Source organism: Sitophilus oryzae, unplaced genomic scaffold (assembly GCF_002938485.1).
Source record: "Sitophilus oryzae breed Bouriz unplaced genomic scaffold, Soryzae_2.0 scaffold_179_pilon_pilon, whole genome shotgun sequence".
Classification (NCBI taxonomy): domain Eukaryota; kingdom Metazoa; phylum Arthropoda; class Insecta; order Coleoptera; family Curculionidae; genus Sitophilus; species Sitophilus oryzae.
Window position 1 is genome coordinate 4194786 of NW_022146501.1, and position 23618 is coordinate 4218403.

Consider the following 23618-nt stretch of genomic DNA (forward strand, 5'->3'; position numbering starts at 1 on the left):
CCCTCAAATATTACAGTTGTCCAAAGGAAATAACCAATGAGAAATATACAATAAATGGCAAACAAATTGCCTCACTTCTTGAAAGAAGGTCTCTCACCTGAGAGCTTGGGTGGGAATCTATATGGTTCTATTAATCCCAAACTAGTCAGATGACAAAAAAAAAGCGAACTTCAAAGGCTCGTTTATTTCCTTCGCGGTTTCTTTTTCTCATGGCTGTCGCCAAAGCGAGCCGCACAAATAACGAATTTCGATTGGAGACCTCACACTTCGACCGGCACCGGTCCTGCATCTCCTGGGCATCGTAGGGATGGGGATACTTAAGAAAGTATCGATACTTTGATTTTAATATTCTTTATGTAGTTTGTAGTACAGAAGAATACTTTTTGATACAGATTTTACAGCATTGCTAAGTTTCATTTTAAACACAACATTGTTATTTTCTGTTTCGTTTAAGTCGTCGTTTGTTTCTTTTGTTGCCAATGCCTAGTATTGTCTCTTCAATTTGTCTCTGCCTTATTATACTGTTCAGTCAACCCAGAGACAAATTCTTTCTTTACGTAAGTTCATTTACAATTTTTCTATTTTGTACATGGTTTGATTGTTTTATTTGTTCTTGGTAGATATGTTTTTTTTTGTTCTGGAATATTAAATTTCGGAACAGAAAGAAATGAAATGTTACGTATGGAACAGAAATGTTACGTATCCTTCCTTCCTTCCTTGTCAATGCAATCCAATCTTGCTTTTCTTCAGCAAGAGTCGTTTAGTTGGTTCTATTTTTTAACAATATACGATACTCCTGACTCCTGTACTACAAAGAAAAGACTACATATTGAATCTAACCGTCCACCTTCCAAAAAAAAATGCGGACTTTCGTTCGTTTGCCTTTGAATTTTGATGGTATCCGAAATAAAGAAGTAAAAATATCTAAAATGTCCGGTTGATAAGAGTCGCCTACCGTATCTGAATTCGTGAGGTTCTACTGTAAGTCCAAAATAACCGAGATACCTATTTTTACTTTGAAAATTTAAACAAAAATGATTGTTCGCGTTCATTTTGAAAACCGCTGGATCTTTTCTGGAGTTTCTTTCTTGTAAATTTAATCTACTACCTATGTTGCCATATTATGAAGATATGTTTTTTAACTAAACATTAAAAAAAATTACAAAATTGATTTAAAAAATTTCCAATTTTTTTTTCGCGAAAAACCTCATAGACGTGTTTCTGGGGTCGAAATATACCATCCCTAAAAGTATTTGAACTTATTTAAGAACTCACCCTGTATAAAAATAAATATATACTTAGACATAATTTATTCGGGTATGATACACAGTCTTTTGCTATTAAAATTGTATTTTAATAGCATTTTTTCTATATTTTAATTATATACATATAAATAAAATATACTTAGTGCTCTCTATTTAATCCCGTGCGCTGTTGCCGTGCCGTAAGAAAAAGGCAACATAACTCAGCTCCTTATTAATGCTGCATAAGTCTATTTCACCCGGATATCGATTGAACTGCTATTGCGCCAAACTCCGATTGATTGTTGTTTTAGTTCTGTTTGGATTACTTTTTGTTTGTGCGTGTAAAAAGAGTGATTTTGTTTAGTTTATTGTTTCCAACTATTTTTTCGATATTTTTCTATTTACATGATAATGTGTTATAAATAATAAAAAAATAAATAAAATTGAAGGTTAGGTGAAATGTCAGTCCAACCACTCCCCTTTGAAAATACCGACCAATGAAAACTTCTTCAGGTGAGGCATGCGCTATTAAATGAATATCCGGGTAAAACAGACTTATGTAGAATTCCATATTTCTCTTTCACTATTTGGGCACAAATTACCTATAACAGATGCGAAAGAAAGCGACTGCATCGGAAACCGCTCGGCAAACCTCACATGCCTATTGAGTGGTGTAAATACACCAGGCGTTTAGTCCGGAAACCTATGTTGTGTCATATTCGCTTGCTGGAATGACATAGTGCGTGGTTATATGTTTCTTTTTAAAAACGGGTGTAGGATTTTTGTTGAACTTTTGAACTGTTATTTCTAAGTTTTGGTAATTTGTATATCTTATTTAAAATGGGATACAAATGTGTTTATTTATAAGGAAAAAAAAAGATATTTATAGTATAAAAAATTAATTTATTTAAAAAAATTTAATTAAAAATGTGACAAAATAAGGTACTATTTTGTCACATTTTTAATTAAATTTCTATTGGTTCTATCGGACTTTTTTCGACTATATAAATCTTTATTTGTAAACTTTAATACATCAAATATTTTCAATCTAATAAATCATTTAATGATGTAAATAAGAGGAAATTTCTCACATGGGTGGTCAAATTCTATAGTTTTCATTATATCAAACAGCCTCTGAGAAATGTTTTCAACTCAAAATGCCTTTAATTATGTTTGACTACATCAATTAAAAGGGTCTTCAAATACATCAATGTGATATTTGTCTAAAATTTGCAAAAGAATCCAAATCTCTGGATAACTCGAAATTATTTACCCATTTAAAATAAAAGCCTTTGATCATGAAAGTGGAAAAATTTGTTCATTTTATTTACTGGAAATGGAAAAATTATTTATATTAAATTTTGATGAGTTTTGCACTGAAGAAAACATTCAGAGGCTGTTTGATATAATGAAAACTATAGAATCGTAGAAAATGCATTTTCTTATAATTTAGACCTCATTTATCAATATATCCATGGAATATTGACATTTTAGATTGTTTTTAAAGCAACAAATGTACAAAATGTACAGACTAGTAATATTATCGTTTTTAGCAAAACGATAATATTACTAGCCTATTTGTATGCAAAAAGAAAACTATTTAAATCTTTATAAAAGAGTATACCATTAATTAAATATAACACCATTATTTCCGCCCATATACTAATTAATTACATACTTAATTGTGTTCGTTAATAAATTATTATAAATAAATATGGATTTGAGTCAGAAATCAATATAATAATAAGTTATCAAATTAAAGTATCTGTTGTTAATGTAAATGCTTATGCATTTATTAAAAAATGAAATATCATTTTTAAGGTGTTACTTTTTATCACACTGTCTGATGAACTCTTTCTGAAGGTCACAGAAACCTGAACGCGTAATTCGGTGTTCTTTCGCATCTGTTGTAGTTAATTTGTGATTTGGGCATCAATTTTTGGAGTTTAGGCTGAGTATATTTTATTTATACATATATGATTTTAATAACTCTAAAATAATAAGAACATCATTTCTTAAGGTGTGCACTTCTAAAGTTTTGAACTATGTACCGTCACTGGAGATATTTTAATATCGTTACTGGTTACTAAAAATTATATGTCATATATCAATAAATAAAATATCGATATCTAAATTATCGATATATTCTCCCCAGCTCTAGTCTTTGGTACCGCCGCGGCCGACAAGAGCGACACAAACGACCCGCGATGGCATATTTTTCATTTTAAACTACGATAGGGGACGGTGTCGCCTTTAAATATCCAGATAATGTTCTTGTTTCGTGGAACTGCATTTAGATGCAAGGCAAAGCATATACAGGGTGTTCTACTTTCAAGTCACCCGACAAACTTTAACATTAAAAGTATCTGAACCCGATAAGCAGTGTTTTTTCTTAAATAACTGCAAATATTTTTGGAAAAAGTTAAACTAAAAATCACAATTATATTTTTAGAAAATTCATAACAAGGCAAATAAAAAAAAATATACAGGGTGTCTCTTTAAAAAAAATAAGTTTGGCTCAAATTTAGCGGAAAACTAGTTACCCCACTGGATTCTACGGGAAAAACTCTACAGAAATCAGTTTTTCACCTTTTCGATAAGACAACCAAGATACAAAGGGATTAAAAAATGTAACAATTTCAAAATCGCCCTGTATTTCAGGAGCTAAGAGGACTGGGACAAATGTGTATGTATATAGCATCTTTAGTTTTATAAAAAAGTATCATTCTAAGATTCTAATGTGAAAACCGCATCTTTGCATCTCTACTTATAAGCGAGAAACGCTGTAAAATACACGAAAATGGGACACTCTGTATATAACGTTGTTCAGTGTACACCTCATTATATCAATCAATTATTGAAGTAAACACCTTATTTTTACTGTACATATACAATATGTTAAGTTGTTGGAAATAAGTGAGACATTGACATTTATTATATTTTCTTAAAATTACGTCCTATTTGCAAATGAAACGACCTTGCTCTAGAATTACTAATTACACTATAACTGAACTTAGATTTTATTGAATGAAAATAAATTATTCTAATATGATGCAATTTTAGCCAAGTAAGCAAGCAAAAATAACGTACCCACATGTGAGAAGTAGATGTGGGACAGAACAATCAATTTTTATTAACCATGAGTACGATCTTGACATTCGCGTATTATTAAAAAATCAGTAACAGTATTTCGTGCATGAAGAATTAGATTTATATCTAGTATTTAACCTTAATATATGGATTTAAAACTATAATTTTGAGAATTTAATGTAAATGTTAAGTATTTTAAGTTATAACCTTTCCTTTTTAAGGAAACCTTACATTGATTTACGCGGAGCTCGAACCGCGATCTTCAGCCATATAGTGGCCTACCGACTTAGGAAGTGTCTAATAAAATCGACTCTTAGTTGGCGTAACTCTATACAGGGTGAGTCATAAATAAGTGCAAATATTTTCAGGGTTGGTAGATCTCGATAAGAGAAACATATTTTCTCTTTATCATTTTTTAAATACGTCCAAAATAACCAAGATATCTTACTTTGAACATTTTCAAAAAAAAAATATTTTTCGCTTAAATTTTGAAAACCACTGGATTTTTTCTGGGTTTTCTTTCTTGTAAATTTAATCTACTACCAATGTTGCTTTTACGTTTTTTAACTAAAACATGAAAAATTCCAAATTTTCAAAAAAAAAACTGGGGTCGAAATATACTACCCATAAAAATAAAGTAAATGAGCATGGTTTTCAATAAATTTTTCACTCTTGTCTAAGAAGAACAGCACGACGAAAGACGTACACCCGTTTAATGTCGCTTAACTTTGGTGACTAATCGAGAACCTGTATGTTTTGATCTGATGGCTACTTGCATGAAATACATACATACTACATACATACTGGACAATATTAAACAGAGAGTTTTAAAAAATTGTCTTCTTGGTTGATTATTTTTTCGCAAATGTTTACAATAATAATTGTTAATGACCTAGAAACTTTAATACGCGTATTGCACGTGGTAAGAAAGTAAATTACTTATTAGAAATAAATAGGATTAATATTGTTAAATGTCTTGATTTGATCTGACGTAAGTTTTAACATGAGATCACGACGTTATATTATGTATAATCTTGTGTCTAAGTGAGATTAGAGTAATAAAAACTACTCCAAGGTGATACGTTAACCCATTTTACATTACTTAAACAGTATTTTGTAAAACTAACCTTACTTCAACCCAGTATCATAATTGTTCAGCTCAGTGGGGGATACATTACTTTTTATTTGGGCCCCCCTTAAAATAAATCTGCCCCTGCTTCAGCTGATATGGTTCACTGCTAATGTATAATACCTTCAACTTCAAGATGCCTCAGTATCCCCTTAATTATATGCCATTAAATTGGAGCTGTGTTAATGTTAGATTATGCTATTTTAAACAATATTTTTTGCGAGAAAAGTCTTACTTTAATCCAATAGCCTATTAGTATTGTTCACTGCTGATAGACACATATCATCAACTTCAAAATGCCTCAGCCTTTCGCTAATACGAGGCATGTTTTTTAAGTAAGTACCGTTTTGGAATTAAAAAAAAACGTGCAAAGATATCGCAATAATTTTATTTTTACATGAAATCCTGTACCTTAATCTACTTTTCTACATAATTTCCGTGAATATTGAGGCACTTGTCATAACGTGGCACCAGTTTTTAAATACCCTCCTCATAAAATTCTGCCGCCTGACTGGTTAACCACTGTATCACAACTGTTTTGACTTCGTTATCGTCTTGAAGACGCTGACCGCCCAGGTGTCTCTTTGGGTGCAGGAATAAATGGTAGTCACTGGGCGCCAGATCAGGGCTGTATGGAGGATGATCTAGAGTTTCCCATTTAAAAGATTTGATGAGATCTTTGGTCCGATTAGCCACATGTGGACGGGCATTATCATGCAGCAAAACAATACCCTTACTCAACTTGCCACGTCATTTGTTTTGGATTGCACGGTGCAGATTGTTCAATGTCTCACAATAAGATGCTGCCTTGATTGTCTCATTACGAGGCAGAAACTCCACTAGCAATACTCCTTTTCTGTCCCAAAAAACTGTGCACATGATTTTCCGGGCAGAAATTGTTTGCTTAAACTTCACTGTTTTGGGTGATGATGAATGTCGCCATTCCATGGACTGTTGTTTCGATTCTGGTGTGACGTAGGCCACCCATGTTTCGTCACCAGAAACAATTTTGTCTAAAAAATCTTCACCTTCATTGTGGTACTGCTCAAGGAAAGTCAATGCACTGCCTAAACATCGGAGTTTGTGCAAATCCGTCAACATTTTCGGAACCCAACGTGAACACAATTTCCGGTAATTCAAGTTCTCGGTCACAATGCGATACAAAACACTACGAGAACATTGTGGAAAGTAGTCGCACAATGATGAAACTGTAAAGCGTCTGTTTTCTTTCACCTTTGCGTCCACTTTCTGCACCAAATCTTCATTAACGACCGAATGACGCCCACTCCGTTCTTCATCATGCACATTTGTGCGGCCATCTTTAAATGCTCTCACCCATTTCCTTACCATTCCATCACTCATAATGTTTTGTCCATAAACTTCACAGATCTCACGATGAATATCGATCGGTTTTACGCCTTTAGCACTAAGAAATCGTATGACAGCCCGTACTTCACAATCGGCGGGGCTCACGATTGTCGGAGGCATCTTAAACACTCAATAAACAACGTATACAATGAAGAATCAGACTGTACTGGCGTCTGTGCATAGACAAGAGATGCAGGTAACCAGCGCGCATGCGCGGAACGCCGACCGTAGCGCTGCGGCGGCGGAATCGCAAAACGGTACTTACTTAAAAAACATGCCTCGTAATTATACCATTAAAATGGAGCTGTGCTATAAAGATCGTGCGGTTTCAAATATTATTTTGCGAAAACAAGATTATTCTAACACATTGTCATATGTCTTCAGCTAATGCATGGTTTACTGCTTATGGAAACATGTCATCAACTTCAAGAGATCCCAGTATTCCGCTATTTATACCACTAAAGTGGTACTGTCATAGATAGATTTTGATATTTTAAATAGTCTGTAGTGAACACAATCTTACCACAACCCAATATCATACTTCTTCAGCTAATGGTTCACTGGTGATGGTGATGGTGATGGACAACATGCCATCAACTTCAAATAATGGCGCTGTGACAGTTAGATTTCGGTATTTTAAACAGTATTTTGTGAAAATAAATCAAATCGTTACCATATTTCTTTAGCAAATGATGTTGATGGACGCATGCTACATCCACTTCAAAAGAGCTCAGCATAGTAAAATACATATTTGGTTATGGTTAAATTATGTTATTTTAAATATTCTTTGTAAGCATAACTTTATTCCATACATTTATGACATTCAGCTCAATATTGTACGTCTAAAATTGAGGTGAGTAAATTAAATAAGATAATAATACTCTTTTTAACTAGTTTTATTTATGTTAAACAGTTAAATATGCATTTTTACCCTATTTGAAAATAATTATAGGGAATATTATATTTTTAGAAGGCCATTAACAAGATAAATGAAATAAAGACATAATATACAGGATGTCTCATTTGAAAAACATAAGCAACAAATTACTTAAAAAAACATCAAAATCGGCCCACTAGAACAAAATAGATTAAACTTTAAAATACGAGTATATCAATATTTTAAGGTGCCTATTTTTCGTGCTGGTGAGTGTATTAACGAAATAAAAAAAATTGGCGCTGGGAGGCATGTATAGCCGCCCATACTAAAATATGATAATAAAAAGTTGGTCGGCAGTTCTTTTAGTTTCAAAGTAAAGGAATTTTTCTAATTTTTTTTATCTCAAAAACTGCGACTTTGGCTGGTTTTGATGTTATTACAAATTTTGTTGCAAATATTATTCCTAATCTTTAATTCAAACCAAATCAAACCGCGTTGCATTAGCTACTGTAATTTTGGAGTTACGATTTTTTAAAATCTTTAACCCCTTCCAATACCCACTTACTAACCCCTCACCCCCACCAAAAACTAATGGCCAGATTCTCGGGTGCCACAGTATTTTTTTGCCAAATTTGGTTAAAATCGGTTTAGCGGGTTTTGAGTTCGTCGTGTTACAGACAGACGGACAGACAAAGAAAGAAAGAAAGAAAGAAAGAAAGAAAGAAAGAAAGAAAGAAAGAAAGACAGACAGACAGACAGACAGACAGACAGACAGACAGACAGACAGACAGACAGACAGACAGACAGACAGACAGACAGACAGACAGACAGACAGACAGACAGACAGACAGACAGACAGACAGACAGACAGACAGACAGACAGACAGACAGACAGACAGACAGACAGACAGACAGACAGACAGACAGACAGACGAACAGACAGACAGACAGACAGACAGACAGACAGACAGACAGACAGACAGACAGACAGACAGACAGACAGACAGACAGACAGACAGACAGACAGACAGACAGACAGACAGACAGACAGACAGACAGACAGACAGACAGACAGACAGACAGACAGACAGACAGACAGACAGACAGACAGACAGACAGACAGACAGACAGACAGACAGACAGACAGACAGACAGACAGACAGACAGACAGACAGACAGACAGACAGACAGACAACAGACAGACAGACAGACAGACAGACAGACAGACAGACAGACAGACAGACAGACAGACAGACAGACAGACAGACAGACAGACAGACAGACAGACAGACAGACAGAAGACAGACAGACAGACAGACAGACAGACAGACAGACAGACAGACAGACAGACAGACAGACAGACAGACAGACAGACAGACAGACAGACAGACAGACAGACAGACAGACAGACAGACAGACAGACAGACAGACAGACTTTGAGTGAAATTAAAAAAACTTTTTTTTTCTTAATAGTTTACCATACCTTTTGGTTTGGTCGGCTAAAAACATCCCATCTTTTATTTTAGTACGTTCTCAGAATAGTATTACTTACTATAACTATAAATTCACTACAAGGATATAGATATAACACTTAATGGGAGATTGGGTTCGTATTATTTATGTAGATATTTTAATTCGCTAAAGACAAATAAAAAAAGTCTGTTTCTTCGAAACCGTGAAGCAAACCAAAGACCACCTCTAAGTCGATATTTATGCCTATGGCTTATTTTTCCATTTGTCGGCGACCATTCTGGGTTCCTCGCAAACGACTTGAATGAACGTTGTCGGGTCTAGAATCGAGAGTGTCGAGAATTCGGATTAGCATACAAATAAACGCCGCACAGGTGACGCGAAAGAGATTAAAGACGTTTTGGTTAAGATTAGGAGGAGATTTAATAGCCTATTAGCGCCAACATTAAAATTACATTTTTAAATAGACATTAAAGTGATTTTTTAACGTATTAAATACATAACGAAGTAACAATTTGTTAAGTTGCTATCGGTACCTCTTATAGACAAAAAAAAAAATATATATATATATTAAATATAGGGTAAGTCTCAAATAAGTGCAAATATTTCTAGGGGTAGTATACATTTCGACCTCAGCCTATGAGTTTTTTCCCCCAAAAAATAAATTGAAAATTTTTTTTTTTTGGAATTTCTTTATTTTTGATTTAAAACTCATAATTTTTAATGGTAATATAGTAATATAAAATAAAAAGTGAACGGTTCTTGCAGTGTCACTATGTAATATTTAAATAAAAATATTTCTTGCCATATAACTGCCGATATATGTAACCCAAACATAACTTTTTTATTTTCAGTTTTTCATTATTTTTGAAAGCTGAAAATTTTAGAAAACAGCAGTTATATGGCAAGAAACATTTTTATTTAAATATGGCAATATAGGTAGTAAGTAGCTTAAATTTACAAGAAAGAAAATCCAGAGAAGATGCAGTGGTTCTCAAAATTTAAGCACAATTAAATATTTTTTTTTAATTTTCAAAGTAAAATAACTTGGTTATTTTGGAGTTTGATTTGAAAGACAGTAAAGAGAAAATATGTTTCTTTTATCGAGATCTACGAGCCCTGAAAATATTTGGTACTTATTTAAGACTCACCCTGTATATCGGGGAATTAGAGGAGGAATCAAGATGAGGGACTCTTTGACTCAAACTGACTCATTTCTCAAAAAGTACAGGGTGTCCCATTTTAGTATGTTTTATGGGGTTTCTCGTTTATTTTTACTTTTTTATGAAACTAAAGATACTACACACAAAATTGTCCTAGCCCTCTTAGTTCCTGAAATACAGGACGAAATTGAAAATGTTGCATTTTTCAATCTCCGTTCTTAGTAACTAGTTTTTCGCCGGGAGCTCTCATTTTTAATTTAGAAATAGATACTAAAAAGACAAATAATTTAGCTACAAAATCCTTAAAAAATCATCAAAATCATTCATCATTTATTTACACCAGTTGCCTAAGAACACGAAAAATACCACAAATTATTAAAAAAAAACAGTAACTCAATTATTTGGCTTTGAAAATTTAGAAAAATTATTTAGTTTACATTTTGAGAATCGCCGGGTCTCAGCCTATTCGACGACCTGTGTTGCCACATGGATAAGAAAGTATTGCCTAGATGCCTAGCCTGATTGAAAATACTTCGTAATACAGAGTCTTAGACTAGGACTAGATCCCTATAAAAGAGACATATTTTCTCTAAATTAAAAAAATCTAATTTTCTCATATTTTAATTAAACAAAACAATTATTATTGGATTATGCAGCATTTTTTGTAAACATTCGTGCAATCCTTGAACGTTTTTTTTTCAATAAATAAGGTGTTAAGTGAATACAACTATTTATTTGCATTAGTGTCTGTTTAAAACGCAATAAAACAATTTAGATCAAAAGTAAATATTAATTAATCAAGAAATCTGAGTAAAAATTGGTTTAACTTGCAATAAATAAATCCTGATCAAGGCTTATTTAATAAATCACTTGCGAGCTGTTTGTTCAACAACAGTCAGTTGCATGTGTTAGCTAAATAAATTTACTTTTTCCTAATTTATTCGTGTACTTAAACATATATAATTTATTGTGCTAAAATTATGTAATCTTTTTATACAGGGTCCGGACCGGAAGTAGTGCGTCGGGCATCTGTAGCTCCTAGAATAAAAAACTTGGGAATTTTGTTTAAGTGCAAACCTAAAGTACTAGGAACTAATGTACTATAGTGTGACCAACGGATCTGTAGCTACGGGGTATCGGCAGGGGAACGCAGTTGTAAACAAAACACGCCCAATTTCATTCATAAAATAGGCATGGGCGTACGGTGTTATATGAAAATAATGTGTATCATAAATATAATGCCCAGATTAATATTTTTTTCAAAAAACTTTATGCTGTTTGAATCGTTACTGTTGAGTTAGCAGATAAACACTAAAAGCTTTTATTAAAGCTCCCTTAAATATTTTGAATTATTTTATTATTGTGTTGTTAATATAATAGAAGAAATAATTACAGCTGGGGGTTGGAACCTTTGGTGTTACACAGCAAAATAAAACACTAAATCAGTACAATACACCAAAACACTTTTAATTTTACACTGGACGCACGTTTCGCTAACCATGTCTGCCATCAGCAGATGATCAAGACTGAGTCTTGAGGTATATTTAGTTATATATCTATACTAACTATATTTTTTTCTATAATACATAATTTTAGATATAACTATTTCCAGCAAAAAAAAAATCTTGAAAATAGTTAACTTTGGAAGCGCAAACAAAACATAATTTTACTCACCAGTAGATCCAATATTGCCTATTATACCAGATATGGTATCGCTCCGCCAGCAGTTGTTAAAGGTTAGCCCACATGTTTCATCTAAATAGATAATACTTGGCTATATTTTCGAATTTCGCGTATATATTTATATCTCTCTCTGCAATATAATGAGCCGCTCCATTAATATTTATCTGTTATTTTGACATTTACGCCAAAAAAATTCATTTGATTTTAATAACCCCCTAAGCGTTTCCCTGCAAAAGGAAAATTCGATTCTTCCTGCAATTTTTGCAAAAGCTTCCTAATTGTGGGGACGAGTTTGAATTTGAGATAAAATCTATTTATCAAATTCCTGACCACTTGGAAAAAGTCGTCGAGCTTTTCGACAGCAGTCTCACGTGGTCGTTTCTTTCCAGAGCTGGACATCATTTTATCGGGGTTAGTTTTCAGCCTTTTTTTTATCTTCTGTGTGATTTTTTTTATAGCCGATACGCTAACTAAACGCGGTATAAAGAAATATCCGCTCAAGTTTACGTTTAAGCGGCAACTTAAGCGAACTCTCTGTAGCTTCTTCATCGCAAACCCTATTATGAACACAAGGAAATAAACCAAATGAGATTTCATCCACGTTATTATTAACTTACCTATATAAATTAGCTATTATTTCTCTTGTCTGACTATGTAGCGTCTTACCCTTAACAAATTTATTCATTTTAAAACACAAATATACAATAAACTTGATATTATTAATTAAAAACTACGAACGAAAAACATTATAACAAGATAACAAAACAATAAAACACAACTTAACTATCAAATATAAGAAAAATATAGGAATAAAATTTAGGATAACCGGTATAAAATAATGAAATAAAATAATAATGATCAAAAAAATGACACCGCCACTGGATATTTCAATAGTATTCAATATTCCTACTCTTTTCAGAAGAGACCGTGAAGTTGGGGATAAAGCAAGCGAATAGGAAAGGCGTAAAGGCCATGGCAACCGCGTGGTAACAAATCCTGTGACGTACTCTCGCCAATCATGTTCGATGAATAGGCGGCCATGCGCGGCGATGCCGGTTTGCCAATGATATCGTTGAAAAATTTTCAACTTTCATAATAAGCAGATTATACAGAATGAAAGAAATAAGTTATTAAATAAAACATATCGAACAATATGAACTACGTTAAAATTCCTTAGTAATATACGTCAGAATATATGCTAAACACATTATATATAATAAAAATATATTAAATTTATAGTTCATGTCTGGCAATTTTGCAATTTTATAGATAAACGTGGCAATATCGATTTTTTTTCTCGCATTCCTTCCGTAGCTTCAGATCCGCTGGTCAAACAGTAGGATGTATTTCAGGAAAATATGTTAACTTCTATAGGGTGGCTCAAAAAATGGGATGATATTTTTTAAATGGAACACCCTGTATATTATTGCATTTTTGACTTCCTTTCAGATGACCTTACATACGACAGAAACATGTAAAAGTTAAGTATTTCTCTGTCTTTTTTATCACTCTGAACTCTTTATAAACAAGTGATATTCCGTTGTGTGGAGATAAATCAGTCAGGTGGATAGGGTCGATTCTCTATAGAATTTCTCGGTTTAATTCATTAAGTTTTCTAACTGTAATTAGCTGTACATGTGGCTTTTACATTATATCTTGTAACAGAATGAGACATTGCCCATTTACATGAGCAGGAAGTGTGTATTTTTCGCCCGTTTGACTAGGAATAGATCGGCCATACCTTTACGCTGTTCTTGTAATGTAATCTGATGGGAGAAATATATATTTATCTCATTCCTTTTTGTCACATTGAAATTTGTGTACATAGACGGGGATTTTAAATTTCAATTCTAAATAAAAAAACATTTTTACAAGTAACAATATTAACCAAAAAATAGTCACTAATTGACCAAAATATAACTAGTGTCTTTCCTTTTGAATATCATGATGTGATTATTCAATATACTGGATGTTTTTCTAAAGTTACTCACCCCTATAATTTTTTAATTTTTTTAGATAAAAACGGGACTTGGCTTCCTTTCACCAGAAATCCAATAATATATAATATACAGGGTGTTTTATTTAAAAAAGCGAAGAAAAATTATTTTATATTTCAGAAAGTTTGGCGTAGAATTTAAGAATACGATATTTATAACAAAGTAAGTACAGTGTGTCCCATTTTGGTTGAAATCATAGGGTATCTCCGTTATTAGTGAAGATAGAAGGGTGCGGTTTGCACAAACCTGTCCCACTTTTTCGTCAAGCGGAAGATGCTGCAAACAAAATTTTCATAGCCCTCTTCATTTCTGAGCTACATGGTCTTTTCAAAAATTTTGCAATTTGGGACACCCCCTGTATCTCTGTTATTGTTAAAGGTATGGAGAAGGCGAAAACTGCTTATTGTAGAACTTTTTACGTAGAATACAGTGGCGTAGTCTGTTTTTCTACAAAAAAAATATTTTTGAAAATATGAACTAAAGTTATGTTTTTTCAGGAACACCCTGTATATTTATAAATCATATGATCTGTCTTGCTACGAGCTTCTCAAAAATATATATCACTCTATATTTATTTTCACTATTTATTGCAATATTTAAAATATATCATTTTCTTATTAGTAGGCCGTGATAAATAACAAAAAATCAAAATGGTATTTACTAAAATAGTCATACACATATTAAAATTTATTTGGGATTGATATATTTCACTTTTGAAAGAACTGTTACCACTGAAACTGTGAATATATTTTTCTTTTTTTTATAACGGGATGGGTTTGCAAATATCTAAATCTTGAATTATTAAAGCATTTTTCAGGTGTTCGACATTGTTGTAGTGCCCACGATATATTTCGTATTTCAAAAATCCCCAAAATCAGAAATCGAGAACGGCGAAATCCGGGAATCGAGGAGGCTATCAATATGCGTTCATTGGTTCCAATTCATTGATTTGAAAAATAATAATTTAACAGTATTCTAATATTTCCATAGTTATGAGGGGGAATGTTCCCCATCTTGCTGAAAGTATATTTCACGTAAATTAGCTAAAGGAATATCTAAAATTTCCGATACGATAGATTATTCTTACGTATACACGTATTCCAAGATTTACAAATAGCGGTAGAGAGTTAAGTTTCCCTAATATATAAACAATTTATTAGCGGCTCCCAAAATAAAACAAGAGACAGATAGCAGTATACTTTTAATAATTCTTTAGTTTCTTTTACTATCAATCATGGCCTACTAATAAATATGATCTTTTAATAAAAACTTTTAAATATTGCAGTAAATAGTGAACATAAATATAGAGTGATATATATTTTTGTGAAGCTTATGGCAAGACAGATCATATGATTTATAAATATACAGGGTGTTCCATTTAAAAAAACATAACTTTAGTTCATATTTTCAAAAATATTTTTTTGGTAGACAAACAGACTACGCCACTGTATTCTACGTAAAAGTTCTACAATAAACAGTTTTCACCTTCTCGATAGCTTTAACAATAATAGAGATACAGGAGGTGTCCCAAATTGCAAAATTTTCAAAAAGACCCTGTAGCTCGGAAACGAAGAGGGCTATGAAAATTTTGTTTACGGCATCTTCCGTTTGACAAAAAAGTGAGACAGGTTTGTGCAAACCGCACTCTTCTATCTTCACTAATAACGGAGATACCGTATGATTTCAACCAAAATGGGACACCCTGTACAGACCATCTAAAGTAAATACCTAATATAGCTTTAATTTCAAGATAGTTCTTGTATTTGTTACTAAAGAAGGTTGAAAAAAATATATTTTTTTAATTATTTTATTTATATGCAATATCTTTTTATTAGAGATCAGCAAGAAATCACAAACTGCGATTCAATCGCAGCGATTTTGGAATCGCAATCGCAATGTGCGATTGGCTCTCATAGGCAACTGCGATTGCGATTTCTTTTATTTGCGAGTTTCAATTTAGGCAACCAGTGTTACTATAGCTGCGATTTGTGACTTTGTTGCGATTTACGATGTTGTTGCGGTTTTGCTGCGATTGTGAGATTGCGATTTGCGATATTGTTGCGAATGTAATTTTGTGGTCTATTGAAGCATGTGATAGTAAACTGCAATTGCATTTTCTCTCTGATATTATTTATTTATAGGGAGGGTATTATTTTCTAGGGCCACGATCAATAATATATCGTGCGTTTCTCAAGAGTATCTCACCCCTATAACTTTTTTATTTTTTCTGATAAAAAAATGAGATTTGGTGTGTTAGTATATGACTTAAATTAGGATTGATTGCCGTATTCAATTATTATTAGTCACTTCCTGTTTCCCCGGAAATGACTACAACTTTTGATTTTTAAATGACGCCCTCGGTATTTTTTTACTTTGTTCGATAGAAAATGACACTCTGAATACAAAATCATATGGCAATTTTTGACATTTTCGCTTAAAAAATCGTATTTTAAATTTCAATCTAGTATGTCATGGTTGTGTTAACAACACTAATTTTAATCAAGATGTCTTGGACAGATATATTTGATCGTCTATTGTTTTTTCGCGTCTTGTTTTGGCCAGTTAAAAGATGCCCAAATCATATTTTTAATCAAATCTCAATTTTTTCAAATGGAACGAGGGTGGCTCATTGGTATATTTAGTAAAATATTTCTTTACGAATAATTTGGTTTGGTAAATATTAAAATCGCAATCGCAGGTTACACTGCTGCCATTTTAAAATCGCGATCGCAGTTTTAATTGTGATTGGAGAATCGCAGATTTCCTCATCTCTACTCTTTATATTATATTATTTATGCAATCTCTCTGAAATTATCGAAATATATTTATTCATGTCTTAGGATTATGTAAAGTGATCTGAAAGAAAGCCAAAAATGAAATAATATACAGGGTGTCCCATTTAAAAAAAAGCATCCTTATCCACTTACACATATTTTTTTGAAATACATCCTCTTACATACTTTAGGTTTGTACTTAAACAAAATTCTCCAGTATTTTATTCTAGGAGCTACAGATGCCCGACGCACGATTGCCGGACCCTGTATATTTTGTAAGTCTGCTTTGGAAAAATAAATTCTCTAAAAATGTTTTTCTCAAAAACTAACAATGTGGCGTATTTTTTCAGGAGATAAAAATGTAGTAAACATTAGAAGGATCATTTTACGAAAAAAAAAACTGCCATCGGTGGAGTTGGGTGTGGGTATTTTTCACCCTTCCCGTACTTTTTCTTGATGCTCGTGAAGGTCAACTAAAGCACTTGGCAAAACATAAACACCCAAAATCTCATTCAAACCGGAATAACGTTTCTTAAAATATCTGAAAAAATGTGTTTATTTTTTTTAAAGTTTGATGCCCTCTAGCGGAGCACTTTTGTATGGATGTAAATTGGATCCAATGAACTTATTTTGATTCCAAAAATACGTAGTAGTTCTATGTCCTCGGAATATTGGGACACCCTGTATATGGTATAATCATCATTGTTATTTTGTTAAATCTACTGAACTTGTATTATTTGGTACCACAATTGCTTCTCTATCTTATTACCTCGACTGTACCAAGTGTATCGCATCGTCGAAATGGCAAAAAGAGAATACAAAAGAGGAGGAAAAAAACACCCTGTAGAAGATGAGATCGTAGATTAGATGCTGCCGCCGCTAGATAACATCTCTCTGGTTCGTAGGCAGAGCTTGATTAAAGGAAACTCGCCGGTGCCTAGGTCAGGCGTGCACGGCGTGAGTTCTCCTAGAGGTGGAGTCCAAATGACATTTGCAATAACACGATGTACCTAGTTCGATTTCCAGTCGAAATCTTTTATTTTTTAATTAGAATTACCATAGGTAATTCAGTTTAACCATGGATTTTTATAAAAATACCATATAATAAAAAAAACGGCGTCAAAGACGGCTGGGAATGACAATCGATAATAATTTTGGCAAGGTCAAGCTCTAGACGCCATTTACTTGGCCCGTATTTTTCTTTATTTTTGTAATGGCGCTTACTGCCAGCTGGTCTTAAGAAGGTTGTAATCTATTTTTTATTCAGTAAAATGATTTTTAAATTGTGTAGTTTAAAATTCGATCATACGAAAATATATTCTCTTATTTATCTCGATTTTTGACCAAAATCCACAGCACGTTGCCCAACGTTGCGTTTGACGATACCACTATGAAATAAAAAATATTTATTATATTCTCATTTAAAGGAATTAGGTACAATAAACATGCTACACCGGCATGTGACGCAGATGGTAGAGTCAAATAGCCGATTAAGCACTTAAGTATTACGAAACTATATACAAATGCGTTAGTTTTAAACAATGCGCTAACCTCAGACAGTTAAATTATTAGTAAACTAAGAGGTTATCCCGTTAGTTTCAGTGGTGTGCAGAATCGATTCTTTTTGTTCTAAGTTTGGCAAAGTAATAAAATAAGAATAGCATAAGTAATTAAATTACGTAAACAATGTAATTATCTACTCTTAAATTGGGGGAAACACTTCAGATTTAGCATCACCGCGCAGGTCAGCGGACGTCGGCGAAATTAAATCATGCGATACTTTCTTATTCTATCACTTTCTTACACGTTGTCATCAGGGTTGCCACAAGCTACACATTTGTGTACTTGGTCACTGATTGCACAGCTACACCACAATCGGCTGAGCTACACCATTTTGAGAATTTACATATTTCTTATAAGAAATAATACCAGAACAATAAATCAGCCGACAAAAGCTGATCTTTTTGCTTTTAAGTTATCCAAGTTTCCAAGTTAGTCCATGAAAAGAGGCCGCAAGTGTACAGGGTGGGTCAAATTCGACGCTTTTAAATGGAAACACTCTTTTCTATAGGAGATAGACAAAAACTAATATCGGTGTCTGGAGTTCAATTTTTGTCAAAAACATGATGGTGAAAACCGCACATCAATATCTGTTACCGTTTCGGAGTTACGGGGTGTTTTTCAAAAATATGCATTTTTAACAAATCGCTGTAACTTTTTTGCTATGGAAAATTTTGTATTTTTATGAAAACATTTCCAAAGCACCTTTTTACGTAGAATTCAATGGTTTAAATATAATTTTTTTAACATTAATAATTTAAGAATTATTAACAGAAAATTTGATTTTTTATATGTAACACCCTGTATATTTTTAATTTATTAAAAATAATTTAAAATTACCTTTCCACACTCGATATTTTGCTCGATTCCTCTTCGAGATATAGAGTATAATATAAAAATTCGCTCGCTTTAAATAAGTAGGCTTTGAACGGCACAATGCAAAAAAAAATTCTAGCTGTGAGCATCAATTAAAACGAAAATAATATTTGCTATGAGAGATGCAGAATTTTATAACAATTTAAAATATATTTAACCAACATCAACACATTTAAACTATATTTAATAACAATAAAAATAAATAGCAAACCAAGACATGAGATTTTGCTACAGATGTTAGACATATCGACCGTCTTCTGTTATGGACAGACGGGGCAGTTTTTGAACATTTCTCGCGGAATTCATTAACTCAGTGTGGGTGAAAGATACCTTTTCATAACTGCTAAGTATTTCTAATTTTTGTCTAGATTATACGGAAAAATAAGGAACCTTTATTCTTCGCAAATATATTCATAGGATTAGATCCATGGGCACTAAGTCAGGCGGCCTCGACGGCCAACGGCTGGGATCTTGGTTAGCTATTCAATTATTCTTGAAATTGGCTGCAAAAATTTGCTGATAACTTCAGCGTTCAGTGGCGGAGCGTCGTCTTGCTAGAAAAATATGTTTTCGAGTTCCATTAAGGGCATATCATCAATAAGGGGTCCAAAGCCTACTAATTAAAAGTGGCGAACTTCTAAAAATTCTGTATTTCGAAGGGGATTAAAACAAAATATCAAGTGTGCTATATTTTTGGAAAGGTAATTTTAAATTATTTTTAGTTAATTAAAAATACAGAGGGTGTCCCAAATAAAAAATCAATTTTTCTGTTGATAACTCTTAAATTATTAATTTTAAAAAAATTATACTTAAACCATTAAATTCTACGTAAAAAGGTGCTTTGGACATGTTTTCATAGAAATACAAAATTTTCCATACCAAAAAAGTTACAGCGATTTGTCAAAAATGCATATTTTTGAAAAACACCCCGTAACTCCGAAACGGTAACAGATATTGATGTGCGGTTTTCACCATCATGTTTTTGATGAAAATTGAACTCCAGACACCGATATTAGTTTTCGTTTATCTCCTATAGAAAAGGGTGTTGCCATTTAAAAGCGTCGAATTTGACCCACCCTGTACTTTAAATTTTGAACTGACAAATACAATTTTCTGTCATCAGTGTTCAGGTGTTCAGTAAAATGTCAGAGTTAACTGGGCCATGAGTCAAGGACTGATAGACAAGAGCCAAAAAGAGTAAATAGATAGGATTGCTTAATCCCTTAAATAGTACATAACACGTACTTTGTTCTAGTTCTCTCTAGTTTACAGTTACACTTCCACTCGTTTGCATACGTGATTATTATTCAATTCCTATTTGACTTCCACCCATATCAGAAAGGACTGCACTGCACTTTCTATGGACAAATTTATTTATATAGACGGTTAAAAAAACGGTCCATAAAATTGTTAGTTTTGCGGCATCGATTTTGACGTCACTGTTCTGTTTGCTGGCATGAGAGGAAATAAATATATTGACGTATACAAACCAGTGGAAATGAGACTCGTAATCATGCTTTAAAATTTGGCGAACGTACGTCTTATTGGATAGTTTACAGTTATTCGTCATGGATGGCTACACAATGTTACACAGTTTTATGGTCAAGTTCTGCATAATCAAAAATTTTCTTGTGGAAACCCTGGTTATTATTCCAGTCATTAAGGTCTGCATCAGATTATATGCAAGCGCACATAGAGTGGCTACGACAAGACCCAGGTAATAAATGTCATCCACAGAATCAAATCCCCCAAGTAGTAATGGGCAGGATACCTGGCAAGAAGGACGGACAACAGGTGGGTCAAAAAAATTACAATATGGTACCCACGAGGAATTAAGAGACCTAGAACAAGACCAAACTTGAAATCATGCTATTAGGAAATTAGCAGGGATAACTTGGGCCCGCATAGCCAACAATATAGGCACAACTACAAAGAGATTATCTAAATATGTGACGGTAAATGGTTGAATAAGCTGAAAATGAAGGTGATGATGATATGCACGCCACTGGTTATTTTATATTATGATAAATGTTCTAAATTAATTACTAGGCGCGCGGGATCGTGCAAAAAAAAACGTCGTTCGTTAAACATCCGCGATAAAGTTGTAAATGTCATAGACTAGCTCGCTCTAATGGAAGTATTTCTCGCAAGGTTCATCGTTGTAGGCCGTAAAAATGATTGAACAGGATATAAAAAAGTCGCATCGTGAGTAAGTAGTAAAATACTAGAAGTGAAAGTTAGAATTTATAAAAAAAACACTTTATATTTGTTTAATGGAGGATTTTAAACATTTTAGATTTCTATACTTTATCGAGGTTTTTACGGAGAAAAAATTGGCGCCGGGAGGCACGCATACTAAAATAGCCGCCCATACTAAAATATGCTAATAAAAAGTTTGCAGGCAGTTTTAGTTTTGTTATGTTATTACAAATTTTGTTGCAAATATTATTCCTAATCTTAAATTGAAAACCGCGTTTCGCTAGCTACTGTAATTTTGGAGTTACGATTTTTTAAAATTTTTAACCCCCTCCCATACCCACTTATTACCAACCCCCCACCACCAAAAACTAATGGCCAGATTCTCGGATGCCACACTAGTTTTGTGCCAAATTTGGTTAAAATCGGTTTAGCGGTTTTTGATTATCGTGTTACAGACGGACAGACAGACAGACAGACACCATGAAAATATTTTGTATTTAGGTCATTTATGACCCAAATAATTCATTTTGAGTGAAATTAAACAAACTTTTTTTTGCCGATATTAATAGCCTACCATACCTGTTGGTATGGTCGGCTAAAAATAAGTGTACCACATTCTCTATGACTGTGACTTACTCAGAGACTCAGTGATTATAGAAGAGTAGGCTTGTTCAAAATTTGTAGGTACGAAATTCTACAAATTCGTAAGAAGATGTCGTCAGAACATAGGCTTGGAGCATTCTCCGCCGGTGCTGCCATCATCGGAGAATACATACAGTGTGTCCCCGGATTGTCTTTACAAGAGGAAAAAAACTTTTTTGAAAAACAGCAAGGAGAAAATATGTTTCTTGTACCGATATCTACCAAACCTGAAAATATTTGCACTTATGTAGAGGCTTATCCTGTATATCTTGGTTATCTTTGTTTTGTAAAATTAAATATGTCTATTTTTTATTTGTTTGAGGTTCATACGTTATTTACTACAAGGGGTATTTCTTACAAATACTATAGTTATAAGTTTTTAAAGACGTTATTGCAAAAATATGTGGCTTTAAAATTTTATAAATCTTTTTTTTAATTTTATTTTAACTTTAATTTTATTTTTTTCAGATTCACCAAGAGGCTTTTTGTTCACAATCTGAGTAAGTCATACATCATACATTTCTGTTGTAAAATATACTAATATTTTCATATAAACTTGTCAGTTGAAATGCAATCTAGAAAGAGAAACGTAGTAAATAGTAAAGTAACTTCTACTTGTAACACAATAAAAAAATAAAATATTAACAATATTTTAATTTTAATTTTTTATATTATCTACATATATGTATAAAATGCTAATGTTTATCTGTGTCGTCTCTACTGAAGTAACGACTTGCTCTAGAAAGTTGTTTTTTTTACTAAAAGATAGCTAATTGGCTCTTCTAAAAACTGTCGTTGCCGGATTTTTTGTTTTTCATTTAATTAAAAAATAATAAAAAGTGTTATTTTCCTGATCGTGGCGGATGCGCCAGGCTTCAGCTAGTAATTATATATAAACAATAAAAATTAAAATATTCTTCTTACGGGCCATAACCACAGTTTAGATTGAGAGCTAGTCGACTTTGTTAGTTTTTGGGGCTGGCTAACTGGAATTTAAATTTCCCGCTGGGGATTCGGGTGGTAGCTCTGCTCTAAAAAATGTTAAGTTGCCACATTTATTTATTTATTTCCTGAGATTGTCATTCTTTTTGACACTTTAGCTTTGTATTACCAGTTTTTGGTTTAAATGAATTGTGTTGTGATATTTTAAGCTTAAACATTTTTACTAGCAGACCTTGCAGTCGAACATTGTTCTTTTTAGAACCTCTTTTAGTGCGAAGCGGTACAAGATTGCTTAATAGTCGTAAATAACTCATCGCAACTTTATTAGAATATGTTGAACTGGAAAGCGATAGTAATGACCCTTTTTGTCCCTTAAGTGCTGTTAAGGAGGTGAGTTTTGTTGATGTAAATAATAACTGTTTATATATTTACAATTAATTTATTTTTGTTTCCTAAAATATTTTGATTAAAAGAAAATATGTAAAAGTGGGCAACGCTGTGCCGGTCAAGATTAATCACGTCACTATAAGTTTATTTGAAATGAACTATAGTTTTATTCTGGTTCGTTTCAAGAACGGTAAACTAATAGGATTGCTCATCCTCA

General features: G+C 32.9%; 1 protein-coding gene across 1 annotated transcript in view; it reads left to right on the plus strand.

Annotated features, from left to right (window-relative positions):
- LOC115882710 (leucine zipper putative tumor suppressor 2 homolog) overlaps positions 1–23618 on the plus strand; it is a 155545-nt gene that overhangs the window by 17901 nt on the left and 114026 nt on the right. Inside the window, exon 2 of the mRNA XM_030900933.1 lies at positions 22541–22572. The gene's annotated coding sequence lies outside the window, so the exon portion shown is untranslated. The remainder of the gene's footprint in view (positions 1–22540; positions 22573–23618) is intronic.